Below are 11,881 nucleotides of genomic sequence, written 5' to 3' on the forward strand. Positions count from 1 at the left end.
AGCACGGAATGTGCTCAACTTCTCGTCCATCAGCTCCAAAATACCCTCCTTGATCGAACCGAAGATCACAGGAGTCTGCTCGAGTATGATGCGAGTAACCTCTGAGGAGAGAAACTCCCTAGTCTTCTCATCCACATGCTCGGCCCCCGAGCTTGATCCCGATCCCTCACCGGCACCTGAACTGCCGACTGCTGGTCTAGGGCGTAAAACCACCATTCTGAAAACACATAATGACAACGTCAGGAAACCAGATATATATCGAGGGATCGCTACTACTACAAGTTTCTTGGTCTCATCTCAGCCTTCCTTGATTCGAGTACGGATCCTCTGCTTTCAGTAGTACGGGCCCATACTACCTTCCACATTTATCCGTACTTTCCTCAAGAACTGCCTTGACTCCACCAAGTCCCTTTTACTACCACTGCTCTCTGCTACACTCATCCTAGGCTTGCCCTAGGGTAATCACCAACCCACTCTCCGCTATCAGCTGCACAAGAAGTCCCGGCTACCTCCCCTTAACTAGCTCGTGAATACTATTACATATCACTAAGACTAGATAATTCTTCGAATGAGAGATCCCACCCTACAACGGTTGGACTCAGACAAGAGCTGCGCAATAGAGCTAGACCTAACCTTATGAAATTATTTAATCCTCACTATATGAAACGTAACATATTCATTTACTAGTTAGTGAAAGATAAGTAAGACTCCTAAAAGCACAAAGCAAGCAGCATTCGAGCATCGAGTACACATAATCAAGCATATACTACTCTGGCTATCATACTGACAATTCTGTACTAGCATGCAGTTTTCATAGAGCTGAAACACATATAACAGGCACATAAGGCATCCTTCCTAGATCCTTAGTCCTAATCTAGCATGCTGTTCTAATAAAGCTGATAATCATAACATAGCATAAACTCGTATGGATAATTTGGGAGTACTTACTTGAGCTCGGCTGATTGCATGCACCACACCCTTTTCTCTTTTCAAAATTCTTTTCGCTTTTTCTAAAACTCTTTTCTCTATACTTTTTCTAAAATTGTTTTCTTTTCTCAAAATCTTTTGTAAACATGGTTTTTCTCTTGAAAATTTTATACCACTTCCTTAGTTTGAGTTCAGACACACCCGAGAGTGTGCCCGAATCCCTCAAACCAAGGCTCTGATACCAACTTGTAACATCCCAAAAATACAACACAAAAATTTTTGTTTGAAAACTTTACTAAACCATAATATTAAATATTAAAAGATAAAACCACGAATCATGTATCTCAAAATGTCATAATAAATTTATCAAATCGAAACTAGTGTCAAGATCATATCAAAATATCAGAGTCTAACTCCCAGGCTAAAACTGTGGTGTGTGCCATGCCATCATCCCGAGCCCTTCCCTTTGCTAGCTGAAGTACCTGAAACCAAACCTGAAACTGTAAGCACGAAGCTTAGTGAGCTCCCCCAAACTACCACATACCATCCAATAACATATAAAGCACATATTGGGCCTCGCCCACTGTATCGGGCCGAAGTCTGGAACTGACTAGGGCCTTGCCCACTGCATCAGACCGAAGTCCGGAACTGACTAGGGCCTTGCCCACTGCATCAGGCCAAAGTCCGAAACTACTAGGTCCTTGCCCACTGCATCGGACCGAAGTCCGGAACTACTAGGGCCTTGCCCACTGCATCGGACCGAAGTCCGGAACTGTATCGGACCGAAGTCCGGAAGTGACTGAACATAGCATAACATAATCATAGCATATAATATGAACACATATACTGCATACTGCATCAGACCATAGTCCGGAACACATAACACATACCATGCATGTATCACAAAGACACCAAGCATACTGAACTACTGCATCGGACTGTAGTCCGGAAATACTGATAACTAGACGGGCCGGCATTGTGGCCATAGACCCATTCCTACTGGAAGGAAACTCTTCGAATGTTTTGTAATGTATTTTACTAAGGCGCTTTTATTCGAAGCATTAGTGTCTATGCCTTAGTATATTTTTTGTACGCTTTCGGTTCCCTATAAATAGGGATATTTACTAGAGTTAGATAAGAGTTTTTACAGACCTGTCTTTGTACTCTGTAAACATTCGAAAGCGTAATAGAGATGAAACAAGATCATATTTACATCTGGTGTTCAATCTAGCATTCTTAATTGATTTCATACTCTGATTTGTTTTATACTTGATTCTTTGATTCATCAATTGGTATCAGAGCAGGAATCACATCTGTGATCTGATTTTCATCCATTCAAAAAGTTTTTGAATCAAATTTTTGGTTCGAAAGTTTCCGCACTTTTTGATCGTGAAAAATTTGTCTAGATCTTAGTCTGTGATTTGATTCTGCATTTGAATTGTTGAATCGAGTGTTCTTCTAGCAATTCCGATTTGATTCAACTAGTTTGTTTTCAAATTTCCAAATCCTCTTAAGAATTTTCAAAATCAACTTCTGTACAACAATGGCGAGTTTCAATCTCAATTCGATGACCTCGTTTCCTCATCTGTTAGGATCATCAACCAAAATTCCAATGCTAATCCCTGAATACTATGATCAGTGCGCTGATCGTATGCAAGATTATCTGAATGGTCTTGATGAAGAATTATGGTCATGTATCACTGGAAATGTTAATGTTCCAGTGACTGTTCAAGCAGTTGGTTCATCTACTACAAGTTCTGTTGTTAATAATCAAACTGATCGTCTGAAGAAACTGGAGAAGAGGTGTATAAGAGAATTGCGAGGAGCTTTACCTCAAGTTGTGTACAATTATCTAAGGAGTTGTACAACTGCAAAGGAGATCTGGAACAATCTGAAAGATAAGTTTCAAGGAAGTGAGAAGACGAAAATCAATTCAGTCAAACAGTGTTTGGTTGAACTGAAAGATTTCAAACAAAAAGAAGGTGAAACAATTGAAGTCTACTATGATCGACTGAACGAGTTAATCTATCGTTGTAATCGCTATGGAATTACCAGGACTTCAATGGAATTCAATCTCATTTTTGTGATGGGTCTTCGAAAAGAATGGAGAAGCGTAAGTATGATGGTGAAGAATCAGCAAAGTTTTCATACATCAACTCTCAATGATTTGTACAATCAGTTGAAGACACACGAAACTGAGGTAAATGAAATTGCCGAGGAGACGAAGCTGAATTTGGGAGGTCCATTGGCACTTGTGTCAAAGATATCTGAGAAAGAAGCTGAAAACGGTGATTCTGAGGAAGAAGAAGGATTCATCATGAATTCGGATGATGAGGCGATAGCTTTTTACTCAAATAATCGTGTTAAGAAGTTTTTCAAAAAGCCGTTCAATCCGAAGACTAAGCTTGCTGAGGTAAAAGGAAATGCTGTGAGTAAAACTGTTGTTGAGGAGAAAAAGAAAATTGAGAAGAAAGATTCGAAAATGTCTGAAGGAAAAATCGAGAAAAAGCTGAAAGGTGATGCTGGTGTAGATTGTCATTATTGCAACGGAGCTAATCATCTTGCGAATGATTGTATGCTTCGAAAGAAGGATGAGAGGAAGAATAAAGTTAAAGATGAGGCGTATTATGCAGAGAAGCTTGAGGAGGTTCGTGTAAAAGCCAAAAACTTGTCATTGGTTGCAAAAGGTGAACATGAGGATGAAGATGGAACGTATCAAATCTGGTCATCCGGATCAGACGATGAAGAAATGAGGAATCCAACACATGGAGCAATGTATGCGAAAATAGAGGAGGACTCAGATGACGAGGAATTCGAAGTAAAAGGACGATGCTTCGTATCCAAGACAGCAGACAAATCCCCAATGACAACAAAGGTACGTAAAATTCTCGAATCTTTTAATATTCCTACACATGCTTATGATTCTGAACTAATATCTTTTGATGAGACGGTTACTTATTTTGATTCAATTGTTGTGTCTGCTAGCAATGAGGCCAACAAGTTGTCAATGGAGTTGTTAGAGACCAAAAAGCGATTAGAAATGAAAATAAGTAAAATTGATTGTTTGGAATTACAAATAACAAATATTATGTGTGATAGGGATACTTTATCAAGTGATGTCAAACTTTTGCTAGCACAAAGAAACATTTATTGTAATGCTGCTAAAAGACTTTATGGAAAATTAACTGATTTACATCATTCATGTGAAATAAGTAAAGAGCAACATAGAAAATTACTACCTTTTCTAGCATACGAAAGAGCTAAGGTAGATAATATTTCGTATGATTGTGAGAAAATTATAGCTGATTTTGATAAAGTTCCTGATGATAGATATAAATATGGGATTGTCAAAATTGATGAATGTCTTGATGCGAATGAATTAGTTAACATAGTGAATGATACTTTGACTAAATCTGAACAAATTCAAATTTTGAAAAAGACTGAGAATTCAACATCTGATTCTCAATCTAATTTTGCTGATATTGAAGATAATTCTGACAATATTAGTGAAATTAGTGAACTTGAGGATATTGATTGTTCCCAGTTGTCTGTTGTTAATGTTGCATCAACATTTAAAGGAAAAGAAAAAGTTAAGGATTTGATGTAAAAGAAAGAAACTGATATACCTTCAACTTCGAAAATTTGTGATATGAACTTCGTGGATATCAAAGACAGTCAAACTGATGATAGCGATGATGAAGATGAAGAGAAAATTTCAAAGGAAAAGAACTCTTCAAAGGAAGAAGAAACTCCACGAATAGTGGTTGATCAGGTGTATGGTGATACACAAAAGTTCGAACAAGTAAAGACTGAAAAAGGTGAACATTACCTTGAAACAAATACTATGATTTATCCAAATTTCAAGTGTACAGATGATGTCATTTTTCCAAATCAAGTTTTCGTAACAACTGGAAATGTTGAGAATATCAAACCAGAATTAAAGAAATTAGTTGAGGACGATAATTCAAAATCAACTGATGAAGGTTTTTTCGCAAATCAAAGCACAGTTGAAAACAACTTAACAAAGAATTCGTACATGTTTCAACGTCAAAAACCACAAAGAAAATGGGTTGAAAAATCAAAAATTGAAAAAGAGAATTCAAAACAAGTTGTAAAGGAAAATGAAAAAGTTGTCAAACTAAACTCCAAGGAATTCAAAGATCAAATTGATAAATTTTTGAAGGAAAACAACATTTCAAAAAGACAAGCAAGAAAGAAAATATTTTGGCAAAATGTTGAGTCTCAAAAGATGTCTGAATCACAATCACCCAAAAATGTTTTCAAAGCTAAAAATTCCTCTTTTTCAACAAAACCTCAACATTCATCTCAATCAAATCATTCAAAGTCTGAAGTGAATAAACAACCAAGGTTTTCGAAAGTTTCAGAAACTAATATTCCAAGAAAATTTTCAAATAACTCAAATCCAAATCAAAAATTTCTTCAACGTCAACATTTTAAATCAACAGTTGATACATCATATGCTCAATCTTTTATAACAAAGCCAAAAGTTGATTTTGTTCCTCAAAAGCCAAATTTTCCTAATCAAACAAAGAAAGAAACTATGAAAATTTCATGAGAAAAAGGAATGACTTCAAGGAAGAACATTGATCATTGGCTTGAAGGCAAAGGAAAGATGTATCGGTCGAATACATTTTCAAAGGAGAAAATTCACGAAGCATATGAGAAGTATGTGAATACTTCATCAAACGACAGTTCATCTTCTAAGGATTCGAACATATCAATCAAAGCTTGGAAACCAGTAATAAAAGCAAAGAATGTTTATTCACAAACTCAGAATTCGAAGGGTAATGTCAGTGAACATTCGAAACCATCAAAAACTTATGTTTCGGTTCCTTTAAATGAAGATGTAAACTTACTTGATAGTCTCAAAACTAAAGTTTGTGATTGGGTTAAAAGTTCTTCATTACATTCGAAATTGAAATCTAATTTCCAAGGACCCAAAAAGCCTTGGGTACCTAAAATTTTCCACTGATTGTAGGTACTATGTGACGAGCAATATGATAATAAATGGTACATCGATAGTGGTTGCTCTCGTCACATGACTAGGAAGAAGGAGAATTTACGTGATTTTCGAAGTCTAAAAAATGCTGGATTTGTGAAGTTTGGGAACAATAAAAAATGTCAAGTCAAAGGATATGGGAAGATCACGAACGGACAATTCACAGTGAATCGTGTGGCGTATGTTGAAGGTCTTCAACATAACTTGATAAGTGTTTCCCAACTTGTTGTGGGCACTGGCAATCAAGTTCTTTTTAACGAAGAAGGAAGTGTTATTTCGAATGTCAACACAAAAGAAGTGTTACTGAAATCCAAAAGGAAAGGTGACATGTTCACTTTGGACATCAATCCGATAGTAGGGAAACCTGCTATATGTCTTCTTTCGAAAGCAACATCAGACTTAAGTTGGCTTTGGCATCGAAGACTCTCTCATCTCAATTTTCTAAACATCAATAAACTAGTGGTAAAAGATTTGGTAAGAGGTTTATCTGTACTTAAATTTGACAATGATTCTTTATGTGTAGCTTGTGAAGTTGGAAAGCAACATAAACAAGGTCATCCAATTACGATAGATTCGAAAATTGTTGAACCTTTGGAGCTCTTACATATTGATTTGTGTGGTCCTTCAACCGTTTCAACTCTCAACAAGAAAAGGTACATTTTAGTTATTGTTGATGACTTTTCCAAATTTACGTGGGTTTATTTTCCCAGGCTTAAATCCGAAGTTGCACACATCAGGATTGACTTTATCAAAAAGATGGAAACAACATTGAAGAAGATTGTTCGAAAAATTAAGAGTGATCATGGAACTTAATTTAAGAACAAGGTCCTTGATTCATTTTTGGTGGACAAAGGGATTTCGCATAACTTTTCATCTCCATACACACCACAACAAAATGGTGTTGTTGAACGAAGAAATAGGTCTCTATGCGAAGCGGCAAGGACTATGTTGGCATATGCGAATCTTACAATATCTTTGGGCTGAAGCAGTATCCATCGCATGTTTCACTCAAAACAGATCTTTCATTTATCGTCGTTTTAACATTACTCCATATGAAATTCTCAACAATCGAAAACCTAACGTCAAATTTTTTCATGTTTTCGGATGCAGGTGCTTCATTATGAATCTCAAGGATAATCTTACGAAATTTCAAGCAAAAGCAGATGAAGGGATTTTCTTGGGATATTCGCATAATTCAGTCGCATATCTTGTGTTGAACAAAAGAACACGAAAAGTTGAAGAGACGTTTAATCTTACATTTGATGATTACTACATTAAACAAACTACATTGCAGTTTGAAAATCATCCTATTCTGAATAACATACAAGATGAATCTGAATCCTCACAAACCTTAGATATTGATTATGATTTAATTTTTGGAATTTCAGATCATGCTGTTGATGCTGAAATAAATGCAAATGATAATCATCTCTCTGAACTAACAAAGCTTACTGATGAATCACGTCAACTTCTCCAGAGAAAGGCGAAAGTATGCAAAACAATCCAGTGGAGGGGGAGCAATTGGATTCGAACACTCTAGTTGAGGAAGAGCATTCTTTCGAGGGGGAGAATGGAAGAGTGAATGCTAATGTTAAGGGGGAGCATGATGTTGAGAGAGAGCATAATGTTGAGGGGGAGCATTTAGAAAACATTGAGAATAATAATGATTTTGATGATGTTTGTTCGATTGCAGGTTCAGAGAATGATGATATATACGAAGATGCACCTTTGGAATTTGATCCAGCATATCCGTCAATGGAAAAATGGACAAGAGATCATCCGAAGAATCAAGTAATTGGGAATCCACAAGAGGGTGTTTTAACAAGAGCTCAAGTTCGTGCAAAGAATGAGGTATTGAATACTCATCAAGAATTTTGTATGTTCAATGTTTTCATCTCTAAAATTGAACCAAAAACAGTTAAGGTTGCAATGGAACACTCAGATTAGGTTGTTGCAATGCAATCTGAATTGTCTGAATTTGAACGAAACAAGGTTTGGAGATTAATTCCTAAACCTGAAAATGTTTCGATTGTCGGGTTAAAATGGATTTTTAAAAATAAAACCGACAAATATGGAAATATTGTTCGAAACTAAGACAGACTTGTTGTTAAAGGATATTCACAACAAGAAGGAATCGACTATGAAGAAACTTTTGCCCCTGTCGCAAGACTCGAGGCGGTTCGTATATTTCTGGCTTATGTAGCTCACAAAGACTTTGATGTTTATCAAATGGACGTGAAATGTGCATTTTTAAATGGAGAGCTTGAAGAAACAGTTTACGTGGAACAGCCCCCAGGTTTTATTAACGAAGAATATCCAGATCATGTTTATATTTTAGATAAGGCAGTTTATGGTTTGAAACAGGCACCAAGAGCATGGTATGCAACTCTTACTTCATTTTTGAAACAATCTAAATTTAAACAAGGATCTGTTGACCCCACGTTATTTCGAAAGAAAGTTGGGAATCATCTAATGCTTGTTCAAATTTATGTTGATGATATTATTTTTGGCTCAACTGACCCTGCTTTATCTAGAGAATTCGAATATTTGATGAAAGGTAAGTTTGAAATGAGCATGATGGGAAAAATCAATAATTTTCTTGGACTGAATATTCGTCAAATCAGAGAAGGGATTTTTATTAATCAAGAAAAATATATGAAGAATCTGCTAGAAAAGTTTGGATTGACGAATAGCACAAAGTTACGAGTTCCAATGGCAACTGGCATAAAGTTGACACCTTCATTAGATAAACCTGCAGTTGACATAACTCTTTATAGGAGCATGATTGGTTCATTACTTTATCTTACAACAAGTAGACCTGGTATCATGTTTTCTGTGTGTAATTGTGCAAGGTATCAGTATAATCCACGAGAACCACATCTCACTGCTGTGAAGAATATATTTCGTTATCTTAAAGGAACAATTTCGTTAGGATTGTGGTATCCTTCAAAAACTGGGTTCTTTGTACAAGCATATTCGGATGCAGAATTGGGTGGGTGTAATCTTGATCGCAAAAGCACAAGTGGTGGATGTCAATTTCTAGATGGCAAATTGGTGAGCTGGCAATCGAAAAAGCAAACATGTGTATCAATTTCAACAGCTGAAGCAGAATATGTGGCTGTTGCTGCTTGCACTTCACAAATTATATGGATTCAAAGTCAATTGCGTGATTATGCAATCAATATGAAAAAGATTCCATTATATTGTGATTCTCAAAGTGCAATAAGAATTTGTCATAATCCTGTGCGGCATTCGAAGACTAAACATATAGCACTTCGTTATCATTTCATCAAGGATCACGTGGAGGATGGGAATATTGAAGTACATTTCGTGAAAACAATTGATCAGTTAGCTGATATTTTCACGAAACCTTTAGATGAAAAATCCCTTGTGAAAATTATAGAAGGACTTGGAATGATCGATGGAAATTCTGTTCCATATGAAAAAGGAGAATGATGAATGACCAGGAATGCATCAGAGGCGCTGAATGAAAGACAAAGCAATAACCGTCAGCATTCAGAGGTTACTGTTCATAGTCAACGCTTCGACCCCTTCGAATTCTTAAATTTGTCACTTATTTTAAGGGTTCATTCAGAGGTTACTGTTCATAGTCAACGCTTCGACCCCTTCGAATTCGTACATTTGTCACTTATAAGGGGATGATAAAATTTTGTATTTTTGCAACAAGTACAGTTTATTTAATTTTCGAAAAATCAAAAATCCAAAAAGATTTTCTTTTGTTTTGTCATTCAATTTTCGAAAAATCAAAAATCCAAAAAGATTTTCTTTTGTTTTGTCATTCAATTTTCGAAAAATCAAAAATCCAAAAAGATTTTCTTTTGTTTTGTCATTTAATTTTTGAAAACTTAAAAATCCAAAAAGATTTTTGTTTCTTCTGTCTCTACTTTCAAAAAAGTCAAAACAACAAAAATATTTTGATTCTTATTTCTTTTTAGTATTTTGTTGCAGAACATCATGAAGATATAAAGTGGATTATGCTTGCAGATCTAGGGTCAGGTACATTTTTTTCGTATGAATCAATACATTTTTCATCACTTGAACTAGCTGAGTTGTCCCTAGAAGCATGCTGCTGCATGTTCTCCAAAAGCCTCCAATGACTCAATGTGTGTGTACGAAAGCCTTAATGAAATTATTCATACGAAAATTTCTTCCCAATCAGGCTTATATTCACATTAGTCTCTGAGCTACCTGACTCTTCTCAAAATGAGTTAAGAGTTTTCTGTTTGGTCCAAATATAACAGAGGTACTTTTCGTGTCTTACATCAATCTTTTTCACCTATAAAGTTCTTACACGATCACACACGAAGACATATGTCCGAGAGGTCTCTGATCAAACCCATCGAGACTTAGACATATCAAAAATCTGTGTTTATGATCTGACATCATGAGACCGTGATGAAAGTGAAACCCAATTTTCAATATACTTTTAAGGAATTGACGGGGAACAATGTTCCAGATTTTCACGAAACATTTGTTTCAGTACCAAAATTCGAAACTCCAAATCATATTCATTTAAAATGAGTGGTCTTGATCAAATATTCGAAAACCATGATGTTTGTTACCCAACAAGATCCAGCACAAATTTTTTTCTTAAATATGATTTTCGTGTGAGTTTCATTCGAAAGTCCATGTCACTTAAAATTTTTCAAAACACACTTGTCACTGACTACACTGGTTAAACAAGTAATTTCTGTTACAATTTCTCACCTTATGTTTAGGATGATATGTAACGAAATTTTTTTCCTACCCACGAAGCATTATAAAAGAAGCCCTTCGATACTTATCAACAAGTACTCGATTGTAATTCACGGGAACATACACAATCTTTTGATCATTTTTCTTAATGATTAACAAAGCAATCTTTGCCCGGGATTTCATCTGCTTTTGTGTCAAATTGAAATTTTGACATCACAATATCCCAAATTTTTCTTATCTTTGTTTCTTGTCTACATTCTTTGGAACACTGCACTCACGAAATCCTTGAGGTTCTGAGTAATACCAACTCAGGCTGATGATTTCGAACATCTGGCATATGACTTCGCTTTTCATCCCAAAAGTGAAAGAGCCTTGCTTCCATACGAAGGGTCCTGACGGTTACAATCATCTTGGGGATAACAATAAAGGCTGTCTATAAATGACGTATGGTATTCTGTCCGATTTTCAAGGAGATGTGACAGCTACTTTTTGACGCATGGCTACTTTTACGCAGTAATGGTCCGATTTTCAAGGTGCCACGTCGGATATCATTAAATATCTATCCTGATTCAAATTCAAACTTCAGGGTTACATATAAAAGGGGATTCAATGGTTCATTATCAGTTTACGCGATCAAAAAGAAAAATTCCCAAATTCTCTTATCATCAAAGTCTTGAAACCCTAACAATGGCGACTTCTGTTCCTGTTGATTCTCATACCACTGAAGATGCCTCTTCATTACCAATAATGAAGATTCAAGCAACAAACTATTACTTGGAGGGTGATGTTTCTCAATACCCGGAAGAATTGAAGATGCTAATCGTTGCCTTGAAGAACTCTGTTTTGTCTAAGGCGATGTTCAGTTCATTCTCTGTTCCAATGTCATGGCTTTCTCAAGCAGGATCAACTACTACTTACAACAAAGCTTCTGATACGATTACTTTTCATCTGGTGAACGACAAAAAGGTCAGGCTATCTAAGAAACTCTTTTGCCAAATTCTTAAAATTCCGAATTCACCTCCATATGTTGCTTTCACATTCCCTCAAATTGTCAATATGTTTAATGAGATGGGATATCAGCCTCCACTATCAAAGATCAGTGATTTTAAGAAATCTGGTCTTCCACGACTATGGAATTTCTTATTTGGAATTTTTCTAAGATGTTTAACTGGGAGAACAGTTGGTCTTGATAAAGGAAGAATGGAGGTTTATGCAATG

Source organism: Lactuca virosa, chromosome 7, assembly GCF_052849685.1.
Source record: "Lactuca virosa cultivar CGN04683 chromosome 7, Lactuca_virosa_CGN04683_v6, whole genome shotgun sequence".
Taxonomy (NCBI): Eukaryota; Viridiplantae; Streptophyta; class Magnoliopsida; order Asterales; family Asteraceae; genus Lactuca; species Lactuca virosa.